Genomic DNA, 12,364 nt, shown 5'->3' with positions numbered 1-12,364 from the left:
AGCCTCTATCTTTTCGTTCGCAGTGCAGATGCCCTCTGTCTTTACCTTGTGACCCAAATAATTTACTAATTTCTACGATCATTCTACAATCAACAAATTCATTATACTCTAAATAGCAAGCTGCTACACATGGTTCTGGCCTCTGGTATTACCATTGGAAACTGGTGGAGCTCAACGTTCTTGGAATTGTAATTAAATTTATATATAGACACTTCCACGAAACCAAATCCCAAAGAAAAGTGGAGGGAGAATAAAATGAGCGAAATTGTCTTCGGAACGTTGTGGCTACTATTGCTAAGATATCCCACATCATTTATTTAGCAAATGAAATATTTATGATGTGCAAAAATAGACGATGGTGGGTTCGCTCTCTGAACCTGACGCGAGAAGAAGAGGGATTTTTCAAGACATGCTTCCAACAGTTGCAGGAAAAAGATGAAGAGCATTTTTTTAAAGTAACGCGGATGAGCACAGAAAACTTTAATTTGTTATTGACGCTACTTAGGAAGAAATTGCGCCGCTTCTCGAACAGAAAATCAATATGTCCAGAAACGCGCCTGGCTATGACATCGATGTATGTTTGTTAGTTGAGTCTTGGTAAAAGGCAATACATAATACTTTTATATATGTATGTATATGTGGATAATTTTAACATATATTTTTAGGTTCTTAGCTCAAGGCTGTAATTATAATGTTCTAGCTTGGACTTTTAAGATGGGTGTGTCAACTGTAAAGAAAATTATATACGAAACATGCGATGCCATTTGGGATGAGCTACATATCGTATATTTATCACCTCCGAACCGAACTTGCCATAATTGCCGAAAAATTCATTATTAAGACAGGAATGCCGAATTGCTTAGGAGCTATTGATGGTAAACACATCAATATTGTACGCCCATCTAAGAGTGGGGCCTTGTATTTCAATTATAAAAAGACTCATAGCATCGTTCTTATGGCAGCATGTGATGCAAACTACATCTTTACATATGCAGACATTGGGCCGCTTCTTGAACAGAAAATCAATATGTCCAGAAACGCGCCTGGCTATGACATCGATGTATGTTTGTTAGTTGAGTCTTGGTAAAAGGCAATACATAATACTTTTATATATGTATGTATATGTGGATAATTTTAACATATATTTTTAGGTTCTTAGCTCAAGGCTGTAATTATAATGTTCTAGCTTGGACTTTTAAGATGGGTGTGTCAACTGTAAAGAAAATTATATACGAAACATGCGATGCCATTTGGGATGAGCTACGTATCGTATACTTATCACCTCCGAACCGAACTTGCCATAATTGCCGAAAAATTCATTATTAAGACAGGAATGCCGAATTGCTTAGGAGCTATTTATGGTAAACACATCAATATTGTACGCCCATCTTTGCCCGAAGTTCTTTTGGAAACAACATATTGAATGGAACATTAGAAATCCCTCACCCTACCAATTTGCCAGGAACAGCTATTAATTTTCCATATTACTTTGTTGGGGATAACGCATTTCCGCTTAAAACAAATTTATTCCGGGTATACATTTAAGTGATGATAAGGAGAAGTACAATATTGTAACGATTTTTACTTGCAAATCCTCTTATTTGCAATCCTCTGCTAAGTTCGAATCACTAAACTGTTGAATAAATAACTCCAATTTGTAATAATGCAAAATGGCATTTATTTAAAGTACTTCACAATAACACTCAAACTGTGCAACGAATAGCTTGCTTAATAACGAAACTGCTTGACAGCTCAAATCAAACTGAATTCCAGCGCCTCTACAATTGTCGCCTTTTATACTCTTAGATTTCAACCTTCGCATCTTCTAGGCGCTTCCAGAATCTACTAGTCCAGCAGCTCAAAAACTTCTCAGCTGTAGCTACAATTGCAGAATTTTATACATCTTCTAGGCGCTTCCAGAATCTACTAGTCCAGCAGCTCTCAAACTTCTCAGCTGTAACTACAATTGCACAATTTTATACATCTTCTAGGCGCTTCCAGAATCTACTAGTCCAGCAGCTCTCAAACTTCTCAGCTGTAACTACAATTGCACAATTTTATACATCTTCTAGGCGCTTCCAGAATCTACTAGTCCAGCAGCTCTCAAACTTCTCAGCTGTAACTACAATTGCACAATTTTATAGTTTTTCTCATTGCATACTTATAGGAGTATCTCAGATATATGCATGTGTTTGTGCATTGACTCTCAGCTGCTCGTATACGTACATGGTACATATGTGTAGATGCCATTATTGTTTCGTTTATGTAGATACATAATGATTGATCTATGGATGTGAATTCACGACACTGCTTAGCATCGGCTTAGAGATGGCAGCACTCCTTTGTTTTGATAATATTCGTAACACTGCCCTCCACCTAAGTCTGATCGTCCCGATTAGACAAATCTCCCGATCTAAACGTTGCCAGCCTTTCCAAATGGACCACTTTCATTTTTGTTCGTGGTTTACCAATAGGCTAAGATACTTGGCTTGGATATCATAAGTGGTTTCAGGCTCTGGATCAGGGACTGATATCAGCCTTAAACCGGCCATAGTGACGAATGTCACGCGTGATTAGTTATCACGTCCTGCACGAGGTGCCCCTGCTTCTACTGATAATGGCGGATCTAGAGAGGACAACTCGATAAAACCCGCACCCCTTGAGTCATTGTTCCGAGCTCAGGGGAGGGAGAGTCAAGATCGGTACACAACGGTGACGAACTGGACTGTTTAAGGACTTTGATTTCACTTTACATTTTGACTTGATTACATTGGGCTGGTAGGTGCGGTATTCTGCCACTTTAGTAGGTCGGGGTGAAACCCTACCAAAATGGCTGGTAGGCTAATGCTGCACCTGCCCACGTCCCGTTAAAACCGTGGCGGGCCTCAAGGTACGTTCCGGCTCCGTCGCCGTTAAGTTGGTGGTGTAGGTGCGGTTGAAGATTTTCCCGCTTCGCGTCCGGTCTGGCTCTGAACGCATTACTCATAAGGTAATGCGTCAACCCTCGCGTGGCCTCCCTGCGTAGCATAGATAACCACGAGATCGTTAAAGGGCGACTACACAATCGGCTCCGGATAGCGGCCTTGAGGGGGGACTTTTTTTAGAATGGACAATACTAATACGAATCCGCCAAGGATGGGGTGCGGCAGAAGAGCGCTTTTGATGGAAATCCGTCAAATCAATCTTCAGCACTCTAAGGCGGCTTCCGCAAATTTGTTGCTCTGCCTTGAAAAAGGCGGAGTGGATATAGTCCTTGTCCAGGAGCCGTGGCTGAGTAGTAACGGCAGTAAGATTTCTGGATTAAGGACTGGAAAATTCAACACCTTGGTGCATGCGGAGGCAAGTAGGCCTAGATCCTGTGTGCTTGTTAAAAAAGAGATTAAAGCTTTTATTCTCTCTAATTTCAGCAATGCTGACGTAACCACGGTCTGCCTCGAGCGAGGAAGTAATGAAATGTGGGTGGTCTCAGCGTACATGCCCCACGGGGACGTAGTGGGACCACCACCTGCGATACTGGGTGAAATCACCGCTGAAGCAAGGCGGAGAGGTGTTGGCGTGATCATCGGTGCCGATGCAAATGCCCATCATAGCATTTGGGGAAGCTCGGATACCAACACTAGAGGTGAGTCTTTATTTACTTTTATTGTAGATGAGGGACTTTGTATATGTAATAGGGGGAATGACCCGACTTTTATTACTGCGTTAAGGGAGGAGGTCCTGGACCTCACCCTGGTTAGTAGAGAACTGGAAGGTCGGATATCTGGATGGAGGGTTCTCAACGAGCACTCCTTCTCTGATCACCGATATATTCAGTTCTCAGTGAACGAAGAACGTCCCGGTAAAATATCTTTTAGGAACCCTAAAAGTACTAACTGGGACTTGTATTGTAGGAAGCTGGGAGAGCTACTGCCTGCGGTGCCTATCATTAGTTCGGGCCTGTCCGAATCTGAGATAGACGTTCTGGTGGAAAACTTCACCTCGGCAAGCAATAGCGCCTTTCAGCTGTCCTGCCCATTGAAAACTTACAGGGGGAAGGGCAAGCCGCCCTGGTGGTCGGATTCTCTTGACGACCTAAGAGCGTCCAGTCGGCGGCTCTTCAACAGAGCCAGGAGGAGTAAATTACCCTCGGACTGGGAGCTCTATAAGGTGAGTCTGGGGATTTATAAATATGAAATAAGGATAGCCAAGCGAGATGCATGGCGAAGCTTCTGCGAAAACGTAGAAGGCTGCAATGAATCCGCGAGATTTAGAAAAATACTCTCTAGGAACCCCGCTCCTCTGGGGTATCTGAGAGATGATGGTGGGGACTGGTCGATGAGTAGCGAGGAGTCCCTAAGGCTTTTACTGGACAATCATTTTCCCGATGTCCCAGTTGCGCAGGGATCTTCGCCTGCATGGTCGGCGGTCGTTGGCCATGCAGAAGTGCCTGCCATTCCAATACGGGAAAGTCAGATAACCTGGGCTATAGGGTCGTTCAAGCCCTATAAGTCTCCGGGCCCGGATGGAATCATTCCTGCGCAGCTTCAAAGGTCTTTGGGGATTTCCTGCCGCTGGTTGGCCATCATATATACTAACTGCCTCAGGCTTAACTATATCCCGAAGTCTTGGCACACGGTTAGGGTTATTTTCATTCCGAAGGCCGGCAGAAGCTCTCATGTATCACCTAAGGATTTCAGGCCAATCAGTCTCTCGTCGTTTCTTCTTAAGACGTTTGAGCGGTTGATTGACCTGTACCTACGGGAAAGGATACCTCGGGGGTTACTGTCGGCTTCACAACATGCGTACTGCAAGGGCAGATCGACGGAAACGGCTCTCCATTCGATTGTAAAGCAAATAGAGGGGTCCCTAGAACCCAAAGAGTATGCTCTGGGTGCCTTTCTAGACATCGAGGGAGCTTTTAACAATGTCTTACCGGGGTCAATCGAAAGAGCTCTGGTGGGTTTAGGAGTCGAGGCGGCTCTGGTTGAATTTATTAGCAAACTTCTATGCGGCAGAATTGTCGCAGCGGAGTGGGGAGGGGCCATAATTAAGAGGAAGGTGTGCAGGGGCACGCCACAGGGGGGTGTCCTTTCTCCTCTCCTCTGGGTTGTGGTAGTCAACGAGCTTCTTGTGGAGCTGGAAGCCACTGGTTGTCGGGTGGTTGCCTATGCAGATGACCTCGCTATCCTAGTCAGAGGCAAATTTCTGGGCGCCCTGCGCGATGTTCTTCAGGGCTACTTGGATACTGTGGCTAGGTGGGCTGAATCATGTGGATTGGCGGTCAACCCGGGAAAAACGGAATTGGTCCTTTTCACAAGAAGATATAAGGTGCCCGATTTCAGAACTCCCTCGATTGGAGGGGTACCGTTGGTACTTTCTGATAGGGTTAAATATTTGGGGATTGTTTTGGACAAGAAACTGTCCTGGAGACCCAATGTGGAAGATCGGGCCAGGAAGGCCGCCATTGCCTTGTACTGCTGCAGAGGAGCTATCGGAAAGAGATGGGGACTCTCGCCAAGAATAGTACACTGGCTTTATGAGATGGTGGTCAAACCGATTCTGCTATATGGGGTGCTGGTCTGGTGGAAAGCACTGGACACAGCGAGCACCTCCAAAATGTTAGTATCAGTGCAACGGACGGCGCTGATCGGTATCAGTGGCGCTCTCAGAACAACGCCTACCTTGGCACTGAACGTCATGCTGAACATATACCCAGTAGATATTGCGGGAAAGGCGGCCGCGGCAAGGTCGTTGGTCAGGCTTCGTGATATGGGATATAGACTTTCTGACCGCGGACACTCTACCCTTCTTACCAGTTTCGACTTCATCCCGGACAGAACGGACTACTGTATGCCGATAACAGCTCCCTATACAACCTTCACCCCAGTTATTCCAGAGAGAGAGGATTGGGGAAGAGGAATTATCTGGGGCATGGGACCGGTTAACTTGTTCACGGATGGGTCAAAGCTGGATGGAAAGGTTGGTGGGGGGGTCTTTTGTCAAGAGCTAAATTTAAGCCGCAAGTTTAAGTTGGCTGATCACTGCAGTGTATTCCAAGCGGAAATTGCTGCGATTAAGGATGCGGTGGATGGAATGCTATCCAGTGCTACCACGGTTAGGGAATTTAACATCTACTCTGATAGCCAATCGGCTATCAAGGCCTTGAGCTCAACTACAGTGCGATCGAGGGTGGTCTGGGAGTGCCTGACCTCGCTTGCGATTGCATCGAATTATTTTACAATTAAGATTATCTGGGTCCCGGGCCATAGTGATATCCCGGGTAACTGTCAAGCGGATCTCTTAGCCCGCATCGGTACAACTGAACCGGATGAAGATGGCTGTAGGGACTTCGGGATCCCGCTGGCCACCTGTGGATTGATCCTCCATAGCTGGGCCTCGAATCAGCTCAGCAAACGTTGGGCGGATACCACGTCTTGCAGGGTAGCAAGATCTTTCTGGCCGAAAGTGAATGGCAGGAGGTCTGCTGAAATAATTGGGTTCACTAAGGCTCACCTATCAATGGTCATTGGGGTTTTGACAGGGCACTGTCCCATGGGTATCCATGCGGTACGTCTCAATATACTGGAAACTCCATCCTGCTGCAGCTGTATGGAGGATGATGAGGTGGAATCACCAAATCACTTTATGCTTGATTGTCCAGCTTTTGCCAGAATTAGGCGAAAGTACTTCGGTCGCGACTCACTTGGATCTCCCGAGGATATATCCAAAGTTGAGATCGGTATCATTCGGAGCTTTATCGTTGCTACCCAACGATTCTCTAAGTAGCTGGATCTAGGTCACCGTTATTTTTGGTGTATGTGGTATCACAACGGACCTTCGTGTTGTCCAAGTGAGCTATGCTTATCAGGGCAGCTACCACCTAACCTATCCTATCCTATCCTTACCAATAGTTTGTATGCGGTACCCTATATCGTTGATCCGTTTTACAACTTTTTATGGACCTTCCCAATTACGCTGCAATTTCGGGGACAAACCTTTTTTACGTTGTGGGTTGTATAACAGCAACAAATCTCCTTCCTGAAAACCTTCTGAATTAATTGCTTTATCGTATCTGGCTTTCATCTTTTCACTCATAATCTTTGTTCGTTGCCTAATCAGATCATGTATTTCTCTTAGCTCTTCTTCCAGATCACTAGTGGATTTCTTGACATTTCCCTCCGCATTGGCATCTATCCCAAACTTCAATCAGCTGGCAGTCTAAGGTCATTGCCAAAAATTACTTTTGCAATGGTTTAGCCCGTTGTCTCATGCACTGCTGATCGGTAAGCCATCAAGAATAATGGTATGCGGGTATCCCACTCTTTATGGTACTTGTCTACTACTTTCCTTAAGTGCTCCTCCAATGTTCTATTGAATCGTTCTACCATACCATCGGATTGAGGATGCAATGCAGTTGTTCGTGTTTTTCGAATGCCCAATGACTTACACATTTCCTGGAACACAGCTGATTCGAAATTCCTGCCTTGGTCAGAATGTAACTCCATTGGTACACCATACCTTACAACCCAATTTTTTACAAACACTTCTGCTACTGTTTCCGCTTCTTGATATGCGATTGGGTATACCTCTGGCCATTTGCTGAAATAATCCATAACTACCAGTACATATTTGTTTCCGCCGTTGCTAGTAGGAAATGGACCGGCGACATCCATAGCGATCCTTTCAAATGGCGCACCTGAGTTATGTTGCTTCATCTGGCCATGACTTCGGGTTCTGGGCCCTTTCGCTCTGCTGCAAACCTCGCAGTTCGCAATCCACTCAGTGACCGACTGACGGCAACCAACCCAATAGAATCTCTGTTTAATCTTCTCGAGCGTCTTCGTGATTCCAAGATGACCTCCGCTTGGACCATTATGCAGCTCGCTGAGCACGTCAGGAATCCTCTTTCTGGGAACAGCTATCAGTTTCTTCTTGCATTTACCATCCTCACTCTCCCGTACTCGATGAAGGCAACCGGATATCAATTCTAAACTGTTCCACTGTGCCCACTATGACTTCGCAATGGGACTCTCTGCTGACATCTCTTCTCTGTTTGGTCTTTCGTTTCGTTCGAGCCCTTGCATAACACGTGACAGATCTGTATCTTCTAGCTGACACTTCCTTAGCTGTTCCTTGTCCCATTCATCTGTACATGTTATAGTCATTAGCCGGACATCTATAATGTCTTCTTTAGCCTCGGCTTTTGAACAGTGCTTGCATTCCAAACTACATGGTCTTCATGACATTGCATCGGCATTTCCATGGGTACTACCTTTTTGATGCTCAATGGAAAAGTCATAGCTTTGTAGTCGCTCGATCCGCCGTGCCAATTGTCCTTCCGGATTACGGAACTGCAGAAGCCATTTTAAAGTTGCGTGATCTGTCCTGACACGGAATCGCTGGCCGTAGAGGTATTTGTGAAAATGTTTAATGCACTCTACCAATGCCAACAGCTCTCTCCGCGTAACGCAGTAGTTCCTCTCTGGTTTTCCAATCGAACGGCTGTAATATGCAACTACCTTCTCCTGTCCATCTACCAGTTGTGATAAAACTCCTCCTATAGCATATCCACTCGCATCTGTATCTAGAATAAATGTTGCTCCTGGAATCGGATATGCTAACATTGGGGCAGTGCACAAACGCTCCTTCATTGTTTGGAAAGCCACTTCTTGCTCCTTCTTCCATTCAAAAGCTTTATTTTTTCTTGTAAGCTCATGGAGGCTATGGGCTACGCTGGAAAAATTTGGTACAAACCGGCGGTAATATGTGCACAGCCCAAGGAAACTTCTTAATTCATGTAGTTTCTGTGGTCTTGGCCAATCCTTTACAGCCTCTATCTTTTCGTTCGCAGTGCAGATGCCCACCTTGTGACCCAAATAATTTACTTCCTTTTTAAACAGCGCACACTTTTTGGGACTTAACTTCAGACCACCGCCAGCTATTCTTTGGAAAACTTCCTCCAAGTTCCTAAGATGTTCATCAAAATTCTTGCCCAATACGATGATGTCGACCAGGTACACCAAGCATGTTTTCCAATGTAGTCCCTTCAGTACCTGGTCCACGAGTCTCTCAAAAGTAGCTGGTGCATTACAAAGTCCAAAAGGCATCACTGTAAATTGCCAAAGACCATCACCGGCACTCAAGGCTGTTTTCTCTTTATCTTCCTCCTTCACCTCCACTTGCCAGTAGCCGCTTTTCAAGTACAGCAGCCATCAATGCTTCATAACTGTTCACTGTTGCGGTCTTCTCAAATTGTAGCTTAAAGACCTGGAAAGGAACAGAACCGTCAAAGGATGGTGTTTTTAACTTTGGAATACTCGCTGAAACTGCTGGACGATTTAGTTTTAACTGCTCAATACGTCCTCTCAAAGCATCCACCTCGGCCTCGATTTTATCCTGTCGACCACTGAAGCCTTCATGAAACTGGGTTAGTTTTTCTTCCATATGCGCTTCCACTTTAGATGATATACGGACTTCCTGCTCTTCTAGTTGTGTTTAGATCTGAGATGATATCTGTGCTGAAATTTCCGAAATACGCGTTTCTTGTGCTTCAATCTTTCATGTTATACGGTTCTCCTGCGATTCTAGTTGTGACGCCATATATGTCTTCTGCTCTTCCAGTTGTGATGACATTTGTGACGACATTTCTGACATGCGTACCTCCAACTACTAGATGATATTCGCGACGAAATTGATGTTACTATCGATGTTTGAGCAGCTATTGCTGCCAATATCATGTTCAAGTCTGTGCTCGTAACTGTCTGCGATGTTTCGTTTTTCTCTTAAATTTTTGTTGTTGTCTCGTCCCCATCAGGATAAAAGACATACTCGTCCACATAAATTCCTTGTGCTTCCATTGCCTCTCGTAGCCGTGCCTGAAGTTCGAGTTTAACGCCGCTTGTATTCAATCCACGGCTCTCTAACTCCTTCTTCAGTTGCTGGATCTTCAATTCACTGAACTTTGCCATGTCCTTGTTGTCCTCCGGAATTTATTCAACAACTCCTCTTCTGACACCAATTGTAACGATTTTTACTTGCAATCTTTCAACATCTCAGCTGTAACTACAATTGCACAATTTTACAATTGTTTAAAATAAATCTATTTATTTGAATTCGTTGCTATTATTGCATAAACATACATAAATATGCCACTACCAAAAACAAAGATAACAACACGCCAAACGTCTTCTGCTTCTTCTTCTGCTTCTCCTCTTCACACTCCTACATTTCTGAAGGCTTCGAAAGTGGAGAGCCCGCCGCCAAGTTCAAGTGAGATTTCCCGCCTAGAGGCAAAATTGATCATATGGAAAGAGAGCATGATGGAGCAGTTTGCTGAACTTGTAAGAGAGTCTAAGCAGAGAGTTCTTCAAAGAGTTGGTGAGCTGACGGCAGAGATCACAAATCTGAAAACAATCTACAATAGTATGGAAACCCGGGTTGAATTAGCGGAAACTGAATGCAAGCAGCTTCGATTGGAGGTAAATTCGCTCAAGACGCAGATAAATGAATGTCAAAACAATGCTGTGCTTTCGGACGTTTTGGTAAGTGGAGTTCCACAGACTGCAGATGAAAATTTAGGTGAAGTATTCACAAACATATGTCGCACTGTCAAGCTAAGTGTGCCGTCAATACGCTCTGCCTTTCGCATACATAAGAGCAAAAATGGTAGTTCGCCGATAATTTTTAAGTTAAACTCTCCCTCTGACCGCTCTTCACTTCTAAGGGCAATTGCATTGTTTTGTAAAACTAGCAAAAGGCCAAAGACTCTTACGGATATTGGGAACAACAAAAGCGGCAAAATTTTTGTGCATGAATGTCTAACGAGGAGCAACCGTGAGATTTTACAACATGCGCTTCAACTAAAAAAACAGAAGCGGCTTACTTCTGTTTTCTCAATGCGTGGAGCTGTGTATGTGCGTACTCACCAACAAGGCGAAGCAGTTAAAATTAATGACATGAGAGCGCTGACTGAATTGCAGTATTGCAGTAGAAGAGAAATTATGAAAATATGTACATATGTGTGATGCAATATTTATATTTAATACACTCCCTAGTTTTTAGTCTATTGTCAATTTATATTGTTTCTTTTTCTTTGTTTATCACTCTCACCTTACTTTTTCGCTCTAATTTTTCATACTGCTTTGTTGAGCACATTTTGCTCGTTTGTTATGTTAATGGGTGATTTGACCAATGATTGTGCTGACGGTGGGCATGTGAGGTGTATTTTGGGCCAAGTATTCAAAATACGCAAAACCTTAAATATCTGCCATTTAAATTCTTGTAGTCTGACGGCTGCGAAGTTAGATTATCTTTCATATATATTTGATGATAACGTTATTGATTTAATTTGTATTACTGAGACCTGGTTCAGGTCCAGCGTTGATGATCACTCCTATAAAATGGGTAATTATGTAGTATTGAGAAACGACAGAAAAGGCAATGTTCGCGGTGGAAGAGTTGCTATATATTGCAAAAGTGTTTTAAATCCTAGAATAGTGTATCAGTCAGAACTTGGAAATGAAGTGGAAAGCATTTTTATTGAGATAAGCGACACTCGGACAAAGTGTTTCGTTGCCTGTGTTTACAACCCTAACAGGTCCAATGACCTAACTTACTTATTTCAGAAGTTGACTGAGTTTTCTCTAAGTTATGAGTACGTTATTATTTGCGGTGATTTCAATATAGATATTCTTAGTAGTAACTCCCGTAGTAAGTCCATCATAGATAGCTTTGAATTGTGTCATTTACACATTATAAATCAATTCGCGACCCGTTTTGCTCCCAACAGTAAACCTAGTCTGCTAGACCTGGTATGTGTTAATAATGTCAATTTCGTAAATCATTTTGACCAACTACCCATGGAAGGCATTTCTGACCATGAAATGCAGATATTAGCGTATGACTTGGAATTTAATACTAAAGAATCTGGCTTTGAATTAACATATAGGAACTACAACGGTGTTAACTTAGAAGTTCTAAATGAAGAGGCCTCTCGTCTGGATTGGAGAGGATGTGTGTATTTTTCTACGTTAGATGAAAAATTGCAATATTTTTATAACATTGTTAATTACCTCTTTAATGCACATGTTCCCCTAAAAACCATAAAAGTTCAAAGCCATAAGAAGCCGTGGTTTACAGCGGAAATTTTAAATTTAATAAAAAGGCGTGGGAGAGCGTACAGGGAGTGGAAGCGATCTCAAAATGCAACCCATTGGGAAGCTTACCGCGTTTTACGAAATCGGGTTAATCTTTGCATCCGCGATGCTAAGGTAGCTTATCTGAATGCTAAGTTTGATAATAATTTACCTCCTAGAATGATTTGGAAAAATCTTCGTTCCTTAGGAGTATCCAAAAAAGAACGTCTTGAGTGCAGCATTGACCCCAA

General features: G+C 43.5%; 1 protein-coding gene and 1 pseudogene across 1 annotated transcript in view; one reads left to right on the top strand and one right to left on the bottom strand.

Moving 5' to 3' along the window:
- CaMKI (Calcium/calmodulin-dependent protein kinase I) overlaps nucleotides 1-12,364 on the bottom strand; it is a 1,042,346-nt gene that overhangs the window by 457,665 nt on the left and 572,317 nt on the right. The gene's annotated exons all lie outside the window — the stretch shown is intronic.
- LOC137234725 (putative nuclease HARBI1) overlaps nucleotides 1-12,364 on the top strand; it is a 41,771-nt pseudogene that overhangs the window by 3,569 nt on the left and 25,838 nt on the right.

This window comes from Eurosta solidaginis, chromosome X (genome assembly GCF_040869045.1).
Source record: "Eurosta solidaginis isolate ZX-2024a chromosome X, ASM4086904v1, whole genome shotgun sequence".
Classification (NCBI taxonomy): domain Eukaryota; kingdom Metazoa; phylum Arthropoda; class Insecta; order Diptera; family Tephritidae; genus Eurosta; species Eurosta solidaginis.
This window is presented reverse-complemented; position numbering and strand designations above follow the sequence as displayed.